The 22081-nt window shown below is 36.5% G+C and overlaps 1 long non-coding RNA gene across 1 annotated transcript; it reads right to left on the bottom strand.

Moving 5' to 3' along the window:
* Nucleotides 1–3534: 3534 nt before the first annotated feature.
* On the bottom strand, nt 3535–21560 carry LOC115149562 (uncharacterized). Its single transcript, XR_003866905.1, has 3 exons — nt 20985–21560; nt 7125–7269; nt 3535–3842 (listed from the first exon to the last, which is right to left on the bottom strand). It is a non-coding gene; the product is annotated as an uncharacterized LOC115149562 (long non-coding RNA).
* Between the last annotated feature and the right edge of the window lie 521 nt (nt 21561–22081).

The raw sequence follows: 22081 nt of genomic DNA, 5'->3' as shown, positions 1-22081 counted from the left end.
AGGTACAAATCTGTCGTTCTGCCCCTGAACAAGGCAGTTAAACCCACTGTTCCTAGGCCGTCATTGTAAATAAGAATTTGTTCTTAACTGACTTACTTGCCTGGTTAAATAAAGGTTAAATAAAGGTTAAATAAAGGTTAAATAAAGGTTAAATAAAATAAAAATACACTAAGTTCAAGATCTCTACAGTAGCTTTGAGAGTGTTGTTGGGGGGGGTCTAGATGGAGCTAGTGTTTATGTACTGTAACTGTTCAGATATATTACTCTGTGTATATTACAGTTGGCACTTGGAAAGAGGACATACATACAAAGTCCTACTGTATATGGTGCTATGACCGAGAATAAATAGACTTCAATACAAGATTGGGTGATACACTATATATACACCAGTATGTGGACACCCCCTTCAAATGAGTGGATTCGGCTACACCTGTAGCGGACAGGTGTATAAAATCGAGCCCACCGCCATGCAATCTCCATAGACAAACATTGGCAGTAGAATGGCCCGTACTGAAGAGCTCAGTGACTGTCAACATGGCACCGTCCTACTGTAGGTCATAATAGACTTCAATACGAGAACGGGATGATAGCTAGATATGTTATTTATTGGCTCAGGCAACCAACAGTAGCCCCATCAATATAACTGCTGTGGTTGGAGGATTACATATTACCATAGAATTTGACTATGACCCTCAGAGCACCCTAAATTCGTTGGGGTATGAACTCTACAAGGGGGGGGGGGCGAAAGCATTCCACTGGGATGCTGGCTCATGTTGACTCCAATGCTTCCCACATTAGTGTCAAGTTGGCTGGATGTCTTTTGAGTGGTGGACCATTCTTGATACATACGGGAAACTGTTGAGAATGAGAGGAAGAGGGGGAGAGAGAGAGAGGGAGGGAGAGAGAGAGAGAGAGAGAGGGAGAGAAGGAGAGAGGGAGAGAAGGAGAGAGGGAGAGGGGGAGAGAAGGAGAGAGAGACAGAGAGAGAGAGGGGGGAGAGAAGGAGAGAGAGACAGAGAGAGAGACAGAGAGAGAGAGGGAGAGACAGAGAGAGGGGAGGGAGGGAGAGAGAAAGAGAGAGAGAGAGACAGAGAGAGAGGGGGAGGGAGAGAGAGAGAGACAGAAGAGAGAGTGGGGGAGGGGGAGAGAGGGAAAGAGAGAGAGAGAGAGACAGAGAGAGAGGGGAAGGCAGAGAGAGAGACAGAGGGAGGGAGGGAGGGAGGGACAGAGAGAGGGGAGGGGGAGGTAGAGAGAGACAGAGAGAGAGGGGGAGAGAGAGACAGAGAGAGAGAGGGGGGGGAGGGAGAGAGAGACAGAGAGAGGGGGAGGGGAGAGAGAGAGGGGGAGGGAGAGAGAGAGAGAGAGGGGGGGGCACTAGTCATGCAGCAAGCAGCTCTATTGTATGTCCAGTTGGTTTTCGTAACAGAATAGATCAGAGATATCTATTCATAGAAATAGAAATACCAGAACAGAAATTCCATTCAAGTCAAGAAGGTCTCTGAATGGGATTTCTCTGTCTGTATCTATGTATCCAAGCTGGTTCCAGTGCGCTGTGTACTGTATTGTTGTGAAGGATTGGTGGATGGGGGTGTTCTGTGTTGAGATGGATTGAGGGGTGGTGGGAGCTTGGTTAAACCAACCTGAACATCATGCTTGTTGCGATAACCAGGATGGTGTGGGATGAGACAGTATTACCACTACTGGTTTTAAAAGGATATTCAGATTCAGAGTTATTATTATACAAATGTCGTTGAAAAAACACAACTATTTTTTGTAATCTAGACTGATTTCAAATGGCTATTTTTTCCCCTGGTTTTATAGAGTTTACATGGCATTTGTTTGTCCTTGTTGTAAGTTATGTGCTTCTTGTCTGTGGATGGCTTACCTACATGAATAATCAGATATTGTACTTTTATTGATATACATTTCTATTATATTTCTTTATATCAATATGTCAACCTGAAATAATGTTAATGACATAGAAATGAATGATGACGTAACGAATTTGCAACAACAACAAAAAAATCGAAAACATTTTTTTTTTTTTTAGGATATTGGGATGTTTGTTTTTATATCTAATTTTCTTGATGTCTGATGATTATTTGTTTGTATCATATGTTACCCTTTTCAATTATGAATTGCTTAAAGAGTCTGTGTCTTGCTTAAAGATTCATACATTCTCACAGCCTTGGAATTAGTAAATCAATTAAGAAGAATTTTCAGTTTGTATTTGAACCAAGAAATATTTTACTCTGAAATGAATGAATAATAACCATACAACCGTAGAACTGTACTACTACAGTACAGTAAAGATATCAGACTACTACAGTACAGTAAAGATATCAGACAACTACAATACAGTAAAGATATCAGACTACTACAGTACAGTAAAGATATCAGACAACTACAATACAGTAAAGATATCAGACTACTACAGTACAGTAAAGATATCAGACTACTACAGTACAGTAAAGATATCAGACTACTACAATACAGTAAAGATATCAGACTACTACAGTACTGTAAAGATATCAGACTACTACAGTACTGTAAAGTTATTGGCCAAGACTACTCAGCTTAGACAGACTAGACAGACTAGACAGACTACTCAGGTTAAACAGGCTAGAGAGACTAAACAGACTAGACAGACTATTCAGACTAGACAGATTAGACAGGCTAGACAAACTAGACAGGCTAGACAGACTATGCAGACTAGACAGGCTAGACAGGCTAGACAGGCTAGACAGGTTAGACAGACTAGACAGGTTAGACAGACTAGACAGGCTAGACAGGTTAGACAGACTAGACAGACTAGACAGGTTAGACAGACTAGACAGGCTAGACAGGTTAGACAGACTAGACAGACTAGACAGGCTAGACAGACTAGACAGGTTAGACAGACTAGACAGGCTAGACAGGTTAGACAGGTTAGACAGACTAGACAGGTTAGACAGACTAGACAGACTAGACAGGTTAGACAGACTAGACAGGCTAGACAGGTTAGACAGACTAGACAGACTAGACAGGCTAGACAGACTAGACAGACTAGACAGACTAGACAGGCTAGACAGGTTAGACAGACTAGACAGACTAGACAGACTAGACAGGCTAGACAGACTAGACAGGTTAGACAGACTAGACAAACTAGACAGGCTAGACAGGCTATACAGACTAGACAGACTAGACAGGTTAGACAGACTAGACAGACTAGACAGACTAGACAGGTTAGACAAACTAGACAGGCTAGACAGACTAGACAGACTAGACAGGCTAGACAGAATAGACAGAATAGACCGGCTAGACAGACTAGACAGACTAGACAGACTAGACAGGTTAGACAGACTAGACAGGTTAGACAGAATAGACAGGTTATTTGTTGATGTACTGCTCCTGTTTTCTGTATATATTTAACCCAATACAGAGAATAACATAAGCAAGGCCCTCTCTCTCTCTCTCTCTCTCTCTCTCTCTCTCTCTCTCTCTTTCTCTCTCTTTCTCTCTCCTGTTCTTCTCTCTCTATTTATCTCTCTCTCTTTCTCAGTATCCTCTCTCTCTCTCTCTTTCTCTCTCCATCTCTCTCTCTCTTTCTCTCTCTATTTATTCACTAGCTCCCCTCTGACTCTCAGCACATGGCATCTGTCCACAGTCCAACACACAATCATTAAAGGCTGCTTCATTGACTAGCTTTTGGAATCAATTATTTTATATTCTGTCTGTCTCCCAGCCCTTGACTGAAGAGCTTTAAGGCTTCCCAAACCTCACGGGTTATGGAATCCTTCTCCTCTCTATTCGCTGTTCTCTCGTCTTCTCTGCTTGTCTGCGATGACCCTTCATTTTCCTCCCTGAAAGGAAATGATCAGCATATAGAATAAGGCCATATAGCAAAAAGCCTCTATGGAAATGCCATATTAGTGTTGTTCGTGTTGTTTTAACATGTGAAATCAATTTGAGTGTTTAATCCTACCGCATTCACACATGTTTCTGGTTTATGCTCAAACCCCATGGGATTTTTACCATTATTTAACAAGTGGGACATAAACTGCACAGGATACAACAGGTGTAAAACAGTACAGTGAAATTATTACCTTGAGAGCTCTTTCCCAACAATGCAGTGACGATGATGATGATATAATAATAATAATAATAATAATATAGATAATAATAATAATAATATAGATAATAATAATAATAATATAGATAATAATAATAATATAGATAATAATAATAATAATATAGATAATAATAATAATAATATAGATAATAATAATAATAATATAGATAATAATAATATAGATAATAATAATATAGATAATAATAATAATAATATAGATAATAATAATAATATAGATAATAATAATAATATAGATAATAATAATAATAATAATATAGATAATAATAATATAGATAATAATAATATAGATAATAATAATATAGATAATAATAATATAGATAATAATAATAATAATATAGATAATAATAATAATATAGATAATAATAATAATATAGATAATAATAATATAGATAATAATAATATAGATAATAATAATAATATAGATAATAATAATAATAATAATATAGATAATAAAAATATAGATAATAATAATAATATAGATAATAATAATAATATAGATAATAATAATAATAATATAGATAATAATAATAATATAGATAATAATAATATAGATTATAATAATAATAATAATAATAATATAGATAATAATAATAATATAGATTATAATAATATAGATAATAATAATATAGATAATAATAATAAGATAATAATATAGATAATAATAATAATATAGATAATAATAATAATATAGATAATAATAATAATATAGATAATAATAATAATATAGATAACAATAATAATATAGATAATAATAATAATATAGATAATAATAATAATATAGATGATAATAATAATAATAATATAGATAATAATAATATATATAATAATAATTATAATATCTATATTATTATTATTTATATTATTATTATCTCTATTATTATTATTATCTCTATTATTATTATTATTATTATTATCTATATTATTATTGAGATAATAATAATAATAGAGATAATAATAATATATAAATAATAATAATATAGATAATAATAATATAAATAATAATAATATAGATAATAATAATTATAAAAAAGATAATAATAATAATATAGATAATAATAAAAACATAGATAACAATAATATAGATAATAATAATAATATAGATAATAATAAAAACATAGATAACAATAATATAGATAATAAAAATAATATAGATAATAATAATAATAATAATAATAATAATAGAGATAATAATAATAATAATAATAATAATAATAGAGATAATAATAATAGAGATAATAATAATATAGATAATAATAAAAACATAGATAACAATAATATACATAATAATAATAATATAGATAATAATAGAAAATTAAGAATTAAAAACCCACACGAACTACGGTGAGAGTTAAATGAACAGGAGAAGGCAAGTATATACAGGTCAGTGCCAGCCCCTTGTTCAACGTGCAGGGGTACTAGAGTGGTCGATGTGGGTTTATACATATAAAGTGACTGGTAATGGGAATATATATATATATATATATATATATATAGTAGGATATACATGTAAACAGGACTGAAAAGTGACTGGTAATGGGAATATATATGTGTGACTGGTAGTAGGATATACATGTAAACAGGACTGAAAAGTGACTAGTAATGGGAATATATATATATATATATATATATATATATATATATATATATATATATATATATATATATATATATGACTGGTAGTAGGATATACATGTAAACAGGACTGAAAAGTGACTAGTAATGGGTATACTGTACATGTTTATGTATTTCTCCTGTTCCTCGAGAGAGAGATAGCACCTGTTAGATCAATTTGAGTATTTAATCCTGCAACATTCCACAGGTGTTTCTGGTTTCGCTAAACCTGTGATCATATCTGCTAAAATATGTGTATGTGACCAATAAAATGGAATTTGATTTGATTTGATGACTGACAAAGTCATGGATCGTAAAAAATGATCTGTAATGTGTAAGTGGTGCATATGTTGTTGTCTATTTGGTGTCATTGAAGTGTCTCTCCAGAGTCTTACCAAGCACAACCCTGTAAACCACATTTCCCTCATTTGTGATCGCTTTTTTTTTTTTTTTTTTTTCAATATTTGATCAAATTACAGTTCCTTTGTCATTTTGTGACCAAAAACAATGTGAACATACTTTTGTATTTTGTATCTTTGTGTTTGGATGTTTAGTTGAACATATTAGTGAGTCACTTGGTGACAGATGTAGACACGTTTTACAGTGTACGACTCTTTTAAAGCTATAGGATACAGCCAAGTGATAACCTAGCCTACAGGAACAACTGAATGATCATATACTGAATGTGATTGGTCTGATGATGTGTCCGTCAGGAGAAGGTATCCTCCAAACCTCCAGTCTTGTGAATGTAAAACCACACCATTGGATTCTTGTCTCGTATGCCAGGAATACTTTTGTAAAGTGCAGAGTTTTGTGTAAAATAAATTTCAGGTTTAACAAATCAAGTGTATGGTCAGTTATTTACGTGTACATGTGTCTAAGACTAAGGATTTTGAAATTCTAATTTCAAATATCTATGACACAGTTATGAAAGGTTTAATATATGTCTAATGTTGAGTTATGATGTGTGATCCCTCTCTCCCGTTCCATCTTCACACTACTACGATGTTAGTTAGTTCTCAATTCTCCAAATTTTGCCCCATTAATTTTGATCTGATGAAAAGTGATAGAGAATCAATACTATTTGATAAGTGATGGATAGAACATGTATTAGACTGCAGTGAACAGATTGTCTGAGTGAGTCAAGCCCTCCCCAGCAGCAGGAGAAGGAGTCGCTCACATAACAGAAAATACAAAACATAGTGTTATATGACTGCCTGACTTTATGCCAGTTATTTTCAACTAAAATGTACTGACACTATTTAAAAATATATATATATATATATAAAAATATATATACTAAAAAAATGCTAAAAAACAGAATAGCCCTATAATCCTGGATATCTCTCTGGAAAGAAACCCTTTCCCTAATTCTGTCTACCTTGTTAGACTGGACATCAGCGAGTAATATACTCGGAAGCGGTGGGTGGTGTGCGTGCCTCCGAAGTCTGACCAGAAGACTGCTCCGTCTGCCTCTTCTCTGGCGGCGTTGTTGTGGGTCAGCCTCTGGAATCAGTTCAAATGCCCTGGGTGGGTGTATGAGTGGAGAAAATTACTCCTCAGCACTTCCACCCCGCTCCCCCATTTGCAGGTAGAAATTTGATCAACATCCACTGAGGTAGCTAGCAAGTTTACTAGATAGCTACAGTAGTTGCCTTGGTAACCAAACAGACAGTCTTGCCAGTTTAGCTAACCAAACCATCAGTCCTAGCTTGCTGTTGTTACGAAAATTGAATTCTTTCATTTTCAATTTGACCTTTGCTTTCAAATGCAGCTCAAACAAAGAACATGTAAGAATGAACTGTAGCCATTGAATTCTACAGTGTTGATATACCTTGTGTTAAAGTGAAATAATGCACGCTTCAGAATGCCCGAATATTCAATAACGCCAAGGTATAATTAAATCAAATCAAATTTATTTATAAAGCCCTTCTTACATCAGCTGATATCTCAAAGTGCTATACAGAAACCCAGCCTAAAACCCCAAACAGCAAGCAATTAAGTGATAATGTCCTCGAAGCCAGTGTTTGGAGAATATATTGGTACAGAGGTTGTTTGGCTAGTGACGAAGTCGATGGCCGGCAAACTGTGCCAATATATCTTCCAAACACCGGCTTCGAGGACATTATCACTTTTATAGAACGGGTTACTAACATATTCAAATAATGATTGACATATTTTCATTACAAATGTTGTTTTGATGAATTTATTCATACTATTTCATCCTTCCACAAGATATAGTCCCGACACAAATCTAGGGTTGCTACCCAAGCCGGCTGGTTGTTAGTTTGTTCTATTGGTTCGGTCGTTCAGGCTTTTTGTTCTGTATCTATGGACTCGACCCAGTCGTTCAGTCTTTTTGTTCTGTATCTATGGACTCGACCCAGTCGTTCAGTCTTTTTGTTCTGTATCTATGGACACGACCCAGTCGTTCAGGCTTTTTGTTCTGTATCTATGGACACGACCCAGTCGTTCAGTCTTTTTGTTCTGTATCTATGGACACGACCCAGTCGTTCAGGCTTTTTGTTCTGTATCTATGGACATTGTTCGTTCTAAATGTTCCATTGCCATACTGGCTGGTGTCGTTCTTATCCATTGCTTGCTAGCTAGCCAACTACAGCTAACTTACAGTCACGTCAAACAGTGCAGCCAGAATAACAACAGTAGCTGCATTTGCATTTGTTTAAGCTGTTTTCTAGTGACATTTATTTGGATATATCCCTAAAAGAATTTGCTAATGAGGTGCGAATTCACCTGGCGTAGAAAATGTACTCTCTCCTCAAGACACTGTTGTTCAGAGGAGCTAGCCAACAACACAGCTAACACAATCACTTCAAACTGAAGCTGGAAAGACTGCAAACTAGCTGTCAATGTACATTTCTTTGTTTATATCCATAAAAAAGGATGCCAGTTGATTCAACTGGCTAAGAAAAGCTGCCTGTCTGTCTGTCTGTCTGTCTGTCTGTCTCGTCCCGACACGTTCATTACTATAGTACAGCTGGGGATACTACAGCTGGGGATACTACAGCTGGGGATACTACAGCTGGGGATACTACAGCTGGGGATACTACATTACTATAGTACAGCTGGAGATACTACATTACTATAGTACAGCTGGAGATACTACATTACTATAGTACAGCTGGGGATACTACATTACTATAGTACAGCTGGGGATACTACAGCTGGGGATACTACATTACTATAGTACAGCTGGGGATACTACAGCTGGAGATACTACATTACTATAGTACAGCTGGAGATACTACATTACTATAGTACAGCTGGAGATACTACATTACTATAGTACAGCTGGGGATACTACAGCTGGGGATACTACATTACTATAGTACAGCTGGGGATACTACATTACTATAGTACAGCTGGGGATACTACATTACTATAGTACAGCTGGGGATACTACATTACTATAGTACAGCTAGGGATACTACAGCTGGGGATACTACAGCTGGGGATACTACAGCTGGAGATATAGTACAGCTGGGGATACTACAGCTGGGGATACTACAGCTGGGGATAGTACAGCTGGGGATACTACAGCTGGAGATAGTACAGCTGGGGATACTACAGCTGGGGATACTACAGCTGGGGATACTACAGCTGGGGATACTACAGCTGGGGATACTACAGCTGGAAATACTACAGCTGGGGATACTACAGCTGGGGATACTACAGCTGGGGATACTACAGCTGGAGAGATAGTACAGCTGGGGATACTACAGCTGGGGATACTACAGCTGGGGATACTACAGCTGGGGATACTACAGCTGGGGATACTACAGCTGGGGATAGTACAGCTGGGGATACTACAGCTGGGGACACTACAGCTGGGGATACTACAGCTGGGGATACTACAGCTGGGGATACTACAGCTGGAGAGATAGTACAGCTGGGGATACTACAGCTGGGGATACTACAGCTGGGGATACTACAGCTGGGGATACTACAGCTGGAGATACTACAGCTGGGGATACTACAGCTGGGGATACTACAGCTGGGGATACTACAGCTGGGGATACTACAGCTGGGGATACTACAGCTGGAGATACTACAGCTGGAGATAGTACAGCTGGAGAGATAGTACAGCTGGAGAGATAGTACAGCTGGAGATAGTACAGCTGGAGAGATAGTACAGCTGGAGATAGTACAGCTGGAGAGATAGTACAGCTGGAGATAGTACAGCTGGAGATAGTACAGCTGGAGAGATAGTACAGCTGGAGATCGAATTTGAATATTCAATCGTCGGAGATACAGACAGCAAGGTTTATATAAATCTCCGCTGTTAAAAACTAAATGTTAGTCTAAAAGAAGTGTGAGATAATGTCTAGAAGCTTTTTATAGTGGAGATCAAGTTTATAAATTGCCTGGCTGGGCTGATGAGACACTGGATTCGGGCAGTCAGATAGAACAGAGTAAATAGTCATTTTAAAGTCATAGATTTAACTGGTGATAACTTGTGGAATAGACACCAATCAGCATTCAGGATTATAACCACCCGTTGTATAAAGGAGACAGTGTCACGCCCGTTCGAAGGACCGGACCAAAATGCAGCGTGTTCGTAGTTCCACATATTATATTTATTGTGAAACTTAATGCAATACACGAAAAATACTTGAATACACAAAAAACAACAAACCGTGACGCAGAAAGGAAAACACACTACTCGAAAGATAATCACCCACAAAACACAAGTGGGACAAACATCAACTTAAATATGGCCTCCAATTAGAAACAACGACAACCGGGTGCCTCTAATTGGAGGTCATGCCAAACAAAAACCAACCTAGAAATACAAAACTAGAAACTTAACATAGAAATACAAAAACAGACAAACACCCACCTGTCACGCCCTGAACCTACTCTACCATAGAAAATAACAACTTACTATGGTCAGGACGTGAAAGACTGAGCATTTTAAGCACATTATCAAAGACAGTACAGTAGGAAGAAAAAAAATGATCACGCTTGTAGACAATGTCATGGCGAAGTTGGCTAGCGTAGAAACACGTCATCGGGGTCTAACGGTCGTCTCCCGCCGAACTGAGCATGTGCAGAGCAGACTAAATAAGATAGAATAGGATAATCAGTCGGCTTCCACTCCACTAATGTTTTAAATGTTTTCATTTAAAACCATTTGGAGAAATAATTTCATCTCAGTCGCCCAAGCTTTCCCTCTGACAGGACAATTAACCAGTGGGTATCTCCAGGATTCAATCCGATTGCATGTTATATACTGTAGGCATTGCGGATATTAAAGCTGCAATATGTAACTTTTTGGGGGGGGCGACCCAATCATGAGACAGTGTAGATGTGGAAACCTATTTCACTTCCTCAAAATTCTCAGAATGAACCTAAGATAACTCAAGAAAACTGTAGTTTATTTTGATGTTTTTGACATGGATGTTTTAGTTGTGCAATTTTACATCTAACTAAGGTGTTTGGTGCAGTATTTCTCAAGTTAAATCATGCATGACCTGTTTTCTTTTCTTACGTGAACAAAGTAATGTCTGCTGGGCAGGTCTGTCTCAATGACCATATTTACATATGCACAGTATACAGGATAGTAGTTCTTATTCAGGATAAGATGTTTACATGCACCTCTGATATCGCGCTCAGGAGTATCCCTGTATCCATGAATAAACAGAACATTCCTAATTTAAATTCAAATGGGTTAAATGGAATATTAACTGAAATATGGACACTGACTGTAGGCCAAAAACTTCTCAGGTGTAGCGTAAAATAATTTTAACTGCTGCAGAATAATGCATTTCTTGCAGTAAAATGTTATAACAAATGTTAATTTTGTTTTGGGAACAGGAGTGGAGAAATATGATTTATTTATTTCAGCATATCTTGAGAACATGTGAATGTGTGTGTGTAATGTGTTATCTTTGACACTGTTATGCAAGCAGAGAGTATTTAAACCACATAAAATATGCACCCAAAATTATCTGACGTCACGTTTACACGCACACCAATATCCTTAAATTATTCGGGATACACAAGCATTCTGTTTTGAGTTGACAAGTAAAAAAAATCATATCCTGTTTACAATAACCCCCCAAAAACGTATATTGTGGTTATGAGAAACCTGGATTAGATGCCTGGGATATGCTGATTTTACACTGGGATATGCTAATCTTACACTGGGATATGCTAATCTTACACTGGGATATGCTAATCTTACACTGGGATATGCTAATCGTACACTGGGATATGCTAATTTTACACTGGGATGTACTAATCTTACACTGGGATGTGCTAATCTTACACTGGGATATGCTAAACTTACATTGGGATATGCTGATTTTACACTGGGATATGCTGATTTTACACTGGGATATGCTAATCTTACACTGGGATACACTGGGATATGCTAATCTTACACTGGGATATGCTAATCTTACACTGGGAGATGCTAATCTTACACTGGGATACACTGGGATATGCTAATCTTACACTGGGATATGCTAATCTTACACTGGGAGATGCTAATCTTACACTGGGATACACTGGGATATGCTAATCTTACACTGGGATATGCTAATCTTACACTGGGAGATGCTAATCTTACACCGGGAGATGCTAATCTTACACTGGGATATGCTAATCTTAGACTGGGATGTGCTAATCTTACACCGGGATGTACTAATCTTACACTGGGATATGCTAATCTTACACTGGGATATGCTAATCTTACACTGGGATATGCTAATCTTACACTGGGATATGCTAATCTTACACCGGGAGATGCTAATCTTACACTGGGATATGCTAATCTTAGACTGGGATGTGCTAATCTTACACCGGGATGTACTAATCTTACACTGGGATATGCTAATCTTACACTGGGATATGCTAATCTTACACTGGGATATGCTAATCTTACACCGGGAGATGCTAATCTTAGACAGATGCTGTGGCATGGAAGGCCTAAACATCTTATCCCGTTTACTGTTGTTTTTCTCGGTCTGAGCAGGGTCCGTTTCGCAAGTCTTGGGTATTGTGTGATGATGATAAGTAGTTTTGCAGATAGTCCTTACTGGACCTTACAGCCTACTGGCTACTTTCACCATAATTTAGATACATTTCTGCTCCACATAATTTTTTACATCTGGTAGGCCATATAATACTTTGACATATGGTAGGCCATATAATACTTTGACATATGGTAGGCCATATTATAATTTGACATATGGTAGGCCATATAATACTTTGACATATGGTAGGCCATATAATACTTTGACATATGGTAGGCCATATTATAATTTGACATACGTTAGGCCATATCATAATTTCACATATGGTAGGCCGTTTGTTTGTCGACTATTGTTTGATACACACAGCTTCCCTACTGTCATAACTTGTTGCCCCAGAAGACTAAATAAAGTAGTGCTCACCCGAACAATGTCTTACATCAATATAATAAATCTAGTTAACACTTGTAAAGTTGTTTGTTTGGTTTCGGGACATGGGAGAAAATAATAATTTCAAAACAGTGGAAAGATTGTTCCCATGCAAAATGTCCAAATGTCATCAGTTTGACCAGTTTGAAGGAAATGAAAAGCAGAAAAACACTATGAAACGTGTATCTGATAAAACTTCAGTTCGTTTTAGGGGAATATTTTATGTGGTTCAAATACTGTCTGCTTGAGTTTTACACACATTCAATTTTTTTCAAGAGATGCTGAAAGTAAGAAACAATATTTCTCCACTCCCAGTGGTGAAACAAAATTAACATTTGTTGTATCATTTTATTGCATGAAATGCATAATTTTGCAGGAGTTCATTTTATAATACTCTACATGTGAGAGGTTTTTGGCCTACAGTCAGTGTCCATATTTCAGTTAATATTCCATTTAACCCATATTAATTTAAATTAGGAATGTTCTGTTTATTCATGGGTACAGGGATACTCGTGAGCGGGATATCAAAGGTGCATGTCCAGCTCATCCTGAATAAGACGTTAAACGGGATATGAGCTGGGGCCTCGGACTACTATCCAAAATATCGTGCGCATGTAAACGTGGTCAGCTGTCTGTGCTATTGGATAGAGACCAATCAGCAGAGACACAGAGTTTCTAAACCCAGAGGCGTGACATCGCGAGACTTCCGAGAACTCTCGGGAAACAGACCAGGCCAGGGTTTGAAGTCTTGAGAAGTCAATGAGAAAATAATAAAAATATATATTCCTTGGTTGTTAATTTTCTCGAAATCTACACGCACAACATAGATTCGAGACAATCTTTTACTTGACTCCAAATTTTTTAAAGTGACAAATTGAAATGTTTTCCTTTTCGTTCAAAAACGACATTATATTGAAGGAGTGCTTTTGATTTGACAGCCCGCACATGCGTAGTTCGTCGCGAGTCGACCGTTCGATTATGTATAATCTCAGCCAACGTCGCCATAACATCTCCTGCAAGTGTGATCGGGAATTTCTATTGGAGAAGCAGTTTTAGCCTATTTTCATACTATACTGAGTAACTTTACATGAATATTTAAACTGAATATTGAAGAAGGCTGAGTATGGCATTAGTCATCTAGACTCCTTACTCTGCCTTTTTTTATTTTACCTTTATTTAACTAGGCAAGTAGGTTGAGAACAAATTCTAATTTTCAATAACGGCCTAAAAACAGTGGGTTAACTGCCTTGTTCAGGAGCAGAAAGACAGACTTTCACTTTGGGGACTACGCTCTTGCAACCTTTCGGTTACTAGGCCAACAGCTCTAACCACTAGGCTACCTGCCGCCCCTCTTTATTGACAACGATCATAATCGAAATGAACATACATGGATTAAAACATCTGGTTTTCTGAGCAATCTTTTTAATTATTAGGACATGTAAACAGCTTAATCAGCTTCCAGACGTGTATTTGATTTTCGCATCTGCCAGCAGCTGGTAGAGCAAGCCTCTCTATACGCACCAGTGAAGTGAGTTCTGAAAAACAGTATGCATTTTATTCATAGTTTTCACATACAAACTGTATATGTCCAAACTCAGAATAAAAAAGTATTTGCAAAAATAACATGGCCGCTGTGGTAGAACGTTTATTTTGATTGGCGAATTTTCTGCATTTATCAAAAGTCCCATCAGTATCCTGATTTCAGATGTGTCCATGTAGGCCTAAACATAATTATTAGGGAAATCATTCATCTTGCAAAGCAGGTAAACGTTTTTAAACGAACTATTATATTAACCCTGCATGTAACCGTGCTCACTGACTACCACAGCAGTTCACCCCATGTTAGTGGGCAAGTGGACATCTTCAAATCAAAACCCAACCTTTATTTACCCGTTGTGACACATATTTTCCAAACTCCGTTTAAGAGGAGACTGACTTTATGACCAAAATGATCCTATTTACACTTTGTAGCCAACTGTGACACTACAATCAATGTTTCTGACTCATAGCAATGCCACGTAGACCGTTTTCAAAAGGATTCCTTTGCGTTTTAAAGGCAGTCGCTGTTATGCAGGTAATTTCCAATGAAGCAAAACATATGCAGCATTCACCTTTAATGGGATCTCAGCGAACAGGGGAACAATTGCCTTTAAAGCCGTAATGCCTGCAACCCGCTATATGATTGAATCCCAGACCAGTGTTTTTTTGCCTGCTTTGTGCATAATGCAAACAGAAATTATGCAAAGAATCTCCTGAGATCAATATAGGCTGCTGTGTTTCAGAGGGGAGAGGGATCGTGGAGAAATTGCCACCCCTCTGTGATAGGAGAAGAAGAAAACGTAGGAGCGTGCGTCCGTGCGTGCGTGCGTCTCAGTCAGTCACTATTGTTTCGATTATCAATTCAAATTCAAACTCACTGTTGTAAAAAATAAAAGCTAACAATGAGGCTTGATAGACTAAGATGTATTTGACCACATTTCATTCACAGATAGAAACACGGTTTGTTGCCATTGTTCAACGGATAACAGTTACATCAGAAGGTCAGATTCCGTTGATACAATCACAGCGGGGATACAGTCGTGTTCCCACTCAACAGTAAGTCAATGATGAAAGCTCGTGTTTTTCCTCTTAAGTTATTTCTTGGTAAATAATTACTTTTACTACTTTCTCAGTTGTGTTTTATTTTTTTGTATTTTTGTTGTTGGTGTAAACGCGTTAATAACAAATGGTAGTCTACTAGCTAAACATCTGGATTGATACTGAGTTGCATCGTACATGTTAACAGTAGACAACCTCAAAGTAAACCTATCCTGCATATTTATAGATGCTTTACAAGGGATACCGTCAGTATTATAACATTGTAAAAAATAAAAACAGGTAAATTGCAGATCATTTTATATACATGGAAATAATCTTACATTACATTCATATTGTCTATTTGTTTTTTTTTATTCATTGTTAATTTTGAATTTAAAAAAATTGACATACTTTTTAAGCCAATCGCACAACTTTACGACAGTACAGATGAATTGTAGGCCTTTACTGTCGTCAATGAAACTGAACCCATATGATAGAACTAACGCACATATCTCATGAAGATTTGACTATATTTCTGTTTCTTTTTATTATGAGTTCATATAACAAGAGAATATGGTTTCAAAATCGACATGATGTCTGTATTTGTAAAACACATGATATTGCCACACCACTTGTTTGACTGATCAACTGTGAAAATGATCCCATGTAATCATAACAATAATAATAATAATAATCATAATAATAATATTATATAAGATTGCTAGCTGTAGTGGTCTAATAACTACATGACTAAAATAATGATACCTTACTGAATAAAATTAAAACTACAATAACAATCATAATTTAGGTTTAGGGTAGATTCAATCTGTAGCATGGAAGATCTTATGTTATAGCACGGTTTAAATGTAAAGGTCATTTCCGATTGAGTTGAAATATGCAGCGTTTACCGTGAATGCTGTTTTCGCAAATGCAATAACGTTGCCTTTAAATTTGAATGGCGCTATAGTTGCAGATCTTCCACGTTAAGGATTGAATTTAGGCCTTAATGCCTACAAATAGTCAGTGGTTTGATAAACATAACTGTTGATTTGGACTTTCTTTGTGTTCTATTTGTTCTGTGTTCCACGTGTGTTACTTGTTCTATGTGTTCTTTGTGTTCTTTGTGTTCTATGTGTTCTTTGTGTTCTACTTGTTCTATGTGTTCTACGTGTTCTACTCATTCTATGTGTTCTATGTGTTCTATGTGTTCTACTCATTCTATGTGTTCTATGTGTTCTATGTGTTCTACTTGTTCTATGTGTTCTACGTGTTCTACTTGTTCTATGTGTTCTGTGTTCTTCGTGTTCTACTTGTTCTACGTGTTCTACTTGTTCAATGTGTTCTACTTGTTCAATGTGTTCTATGTGTTTTATGTGTTCTACATGCTCTATGTGTTCTACGTGTTCTACTTGTTCTATGTGTTCTATGTGTACTACATGTTCTACTTGTTCTATATGTTCTACGTGTTCCATGTGTTCAATGTGATCTACTTATTAAATGTGTTCTATGTGTTCTACATGTGCTACTTGTTCAACGTGTTCTATGTGTTCTATGTGTTCTACTTGTTCTACTTGTTCTATGTGTTCTGTGTTCTACGTGTTCTACTTGTTCTATGTTCTGTGTTCTACATTTTCTACTTGTTCTACGTGTTCTATGTGTTCTGTGTTCTATGTTTTCTACTTGTTCTAGGTGTTCTATGTGTTTTATGTGTTGCATAAGAGGCTTGAATGGTCTTGTCTTGTCCTGTTCTGTTGCAGGTCAGGAGACAGCTTGGTGGTCTGTGTGATAGAAAGGGTTAAAGTTCAAAGGTCATAAGTCAGTAGGAGAGTGTTTATATTTCCCTGCTGAGAGAATCAGAGAGAGTAAGCAAAAAAAACACTGGGAGTTTGTAGGTACAACACTGTGTCTACAGAGTGAGAGTCTGTTACACACAGCTAGTTTAAAACCTGAAGAGGAAACATTGTTGAATAGGGTAATTGACAAGATAACACAATTACAGATGTTTCTATGCAAGGGAGGCTAACACTATAGTTGCAGAGGAAACACCACAAATTAAATAGAACTCAGGCATTATATTGTATCTCAATGGGAAACACTGATGGACTGTTGAATAGGGTAGATAACACAATTATAAATATTTATATGCAAGGCAACAAAAATATATATTTATATATATATTAGTGAGTGAGAATGAGGAATGTTAGAATAGAGGATATTTTGAGTACATTCATACACAAATCAGGTGACAGATTAACCCAGAGTTCAGAGCAAAGGTTCATCTGCCCAAAATTGTTTGACTCAAAACTATTTGACTCAAAATGATGGATTAAACTAATGTGTTGTCTTTAAACGCAGTTGAATGGATAATATCTCTATTATATAATAATTAGGAACATGTTTGTTTTACTTCTGAAGGTACTTTCCTGATTTCTAAAATGCACCAATGATTGATACATAAATGTGAATAGTCTTTAAATTCATCATCTTTATAAAGGACCAAATAAAATGTTATTCATTTTCACAATACTTTGTTATTTTCATGGTTTTTGCCTTAAAAAAAAAAAAAAAAAATCAAACCATTTATTACTTTATTAAAATTGACATTTCGACCAGATGAAAATATTTAATATTTGAATATTCATTGATTTCGAATGTTTGGTTTCTATAAAAAAATTAAAAAAATAAAAATCTTCCTTTGAAAAGCGAACCATACGGAACAGGGTATAAATATGCAAAATGCGAGGGGTCAGATGGCTCGAGCCGAGCGCCTGACCTTTGATCTTTGACGACCTTTCATTCTTGTCTCCTAATGTCCCGTGCTTGTAAAGAGGTCCTAAAACAGAATGCGCTTCAAGGCGTCATGCTTGTACTTCGCGTGTGATCTGATGACTACTGCAGCCTTGTATGAAAACTGGATCATTAACCTATTCAAGTTGACTGTAGAGTGTTAAAAAAAAAATATATAATGTTTCTGCTTGTTATAAGAAGCTTATAATTTCGCTAGAGTTAACCATCTGGCGCATCTAGTCGTATAGGCTATTAATGTTTTATTCGTTTTAAAATTCGCGTTCATTATAACCGAATTGTTTATGTGTCATACTCACAAACCTTTAGGACAGTCACAGAAACTAAGCCCTATAGCCTACAACAAAACGTAACATTTGTAAACTACAATATCTAACAAAATACGGGTGATGGATTAGGCCCATGCGTCTCATGTTGAAAGTTGAGGTTATTTGCGTTTTAAAAGGGAGCATTAAAACAAGACAGCAAGCACGTCACAAACTGTTTGTATGCCACCAGATGGTTAGCGCTATTAGCATGCATACCAAAACATTTCTGACTGACTAACGCGATGTAAGTTGTAGGCCTGATAATAACAACAGGACTAATTTTTTACATTTTAGTCATTTAGCAGACGCTCTTATCCAGAGCGACTTACAGTAGTGAATGCATACATTTCATACGTTTTTTCCGTACTGGTCCCCCGTGGGAATCGAACCCACAACCCTGGTGTTGCAAACACCATGCTCTACCAACTGAGCCACACAGGGCTCGTAGTTATAATAGTATTATAACAGATTGATGTGATATGGTAATAATTAAAGACATAATTCTAATATTTATAATCTACACTGAGTGTACAAAACATCCTAATATTGAGCTGTGTCCCCTTTTGCCCCCAGAAAAGCCTCAATTCATCGGGGCATGGACTCAACAAGGTGTCGAAAGCGTTCCACAGGGATGCTGGCCCATGTTGACTCCAATGCTTCCAACAGTTGTGTCAAGTTGGCTGGATGTCCTTTGGGTGGTGGACCATTCTTGATACACACGGGGAAACTGTTGAGAATGAAAATCCCAGCAGCGTTGCAGTTCTTGACACAAACCAGTGTGCCTGGCCCCTACTTCCATACCCTGTTCAAGGGCACTTAAATATTTAGTCTTGCCCATTCACCCTCTGAAGGGCACACATACACATATCATGTCTCAGTTGTGTCGAGGCTTAAAAATCCTTCTTTAACCTGTCTCCTCCCCTTCATCTACACTGATTTGAAGTGGCTTTAACAAGGGATCCAAACGTTTCACCTGGATTCACCTGGTCAGCAGTGGTGTAAAGTACTAAAGTAAAAAATACTTTAAAGTACCACTTTAGTCGTTTTTTTGTACTTTACTTTAATATTTATATTGTTGCCAACTTTTACTTTTATTTCACTACATTCCTAAAGGAAATAATTTACTTTTTACTCCATACATTTTCCCTGACACCCAAAAGTACTCGTTACATTTTGACGGGAAAATGGTCCAAGTCACACACACATCCCTACTGCCTCTGATCTGGCAGACTCACTAAAAACAAATGCTTTGTTTTGTATATTATATTTGACTGTTGGAGTGTACCCCTGGCTATCTGTACATTTAAACTAATTTAAAAAAAAATGTGAACCTTCTGGTTTGTTTAAGGAATTTGGAATTTTAAATTATTTATACTTTCGATACTTTAAGTACATTTTAACAATTACATTTACTTTTCATACTTAAGTATATTTAAAAAATATTCTAAAATAGTTCAAGTAGTATTTTTCTGGGTGACTTTCACTTTTAATTGAGTCATTTTCTATTAAGGTATCTTTACTTCTACTCAAGTAAGACAATTGAGTACTTTTAACCACCACTGCTGGTCAGTCTATGGCATGGAAAGAGAAGGTGTTCTTAATGTTTTGTACACTCAGTGTATTTTAATACTTCAAGTTGCATTAATCCTAATGTAGAATTAATGAATATTATTTTATGGTTTAAGTTAGGATTCATTGGACACACACTTTTAAGATTAGCCTATATGTGATTGAATAGTAATAACTGTGGCCTACTAAATAAAGTTAAACCAAGCCATTCAAATGAAGTAATTTCTCAATTTTCTTTGGTATACAATTTACAATTACTTTAAATTGAAACAAATTGTTTATGAATATCAATTGGTTCTTCACACATTGCGAGCACACGCATTGGGATGAATCACATAGTTCTGCATAGCCAATAGAGGGCTGTATGTGCGTATCTCTCCGCCAGTCAGTCAAGGCAGCAGTCTATTCAGAGCGCCTGTCTACCGCTCCATTTCTCTCTCTCGTCGCCCCGTTCTAAACACTACATTTCAGAGCTGATAATAACATGTTTATTCCACAGATACGATGACACAAAAAAAAAACTTCATTTAACACAAATGAATGCGGGACACTTACCTAACGGCTTGTGATACAGTGACCATGGGGTAGACAGGGCTAGGTCATGGACTCACATCGCTAGCTATAGTAGCGTATGAACAGATGCAATGCAAAGCGCCAACTGATTGCCAGTAACGGTATAGATTAGCATGGGCTCTGTAGCACAATGATACTAATCAATACTAGCCTACTGCATTTGCTGAGCAGATGGCAGGAGAGAGAGAGAGAGAGAGAGAGACCAGGACAAAAAAAAAAAAAAAATGAAAGAAGAAAATAAGAATAAAAAAGTCCTGATCGACCCAGAGTTATTCAGGCTTGTCTTTTAGACATTACCTTTCCTTTTTGCTCAGAGGGACTTGCACATCATGTTTTATTAATGATACATATTATTCTGATTTTAGACTTTCAAGATATATTTATGAGAGGTGATTAGATTTGAATTTGCGGCCAACGATATTTTGCAAATATCTCGTTTTCTGACAGATTTGAGTGTTTGTCTCGTACTGTATAGGTCTATAAGATTATATTAGGCTACTTCAAATATACAATTATACAGGTTTTTATATGATAATCGTAATCATTATTCATTTAGCAGAATGTCTTTGGAAAGGTGTGACTTTATGATTGAAAAACAACATATTTCGCGGTTATTCACATTGATATAGACCGAGTCTACAAATGTTACAGGCCTAGTTAACACAAATAGAGAATGTTACAATAAACTCCAATTAGTTTAGTATTGTGATTTGTAGATGATATACTTTAATGTACAAAGTAGTCACCACACAACCCCATTTTGCTTTGCCCCCCCCAAAAAATTGAAAAACAATGTAGGCTAATCGGTCATAGTCTACAAGGGCAAGATATGCCTCCAGTTCAAAAAGCATGTTGACTCAGGCCTCATTTTAGAATAGGCTACATTGATTTGTTGACTACTCTAAAGCCTTTCCAGCAGTAAGTCTTTTTGACGCATAGCCTAGATTGGGAGTCCCAACATGGAAAATAATACAAAAATGGCTCTCAAAAGAGATGTGAAAAGCAAAGCAAGCCTAATCATTCGTTCATCATTCTATCATAATATCCTTGGACGGTAATTGTCTCCGTGCAGTGGGTAC

This window comes from Salmo trutta, chromosome 15 (genome assembly GCF_901001165.1).
Source record: "Salmo trutta chromosome 15, fSalTru1.1, whole genome shotgun sequence".
Lineage (NCBI taxonomy): Eukaryota > Metazoa > Chordata > Actinopteri > Salmoniformes > Salmonidae > Salmo > Salmo trutta.
Note: the sequence above shows the minus strand (reverse complement) of the source record. Positions and strands in the feature narration are given on the sequence as shown.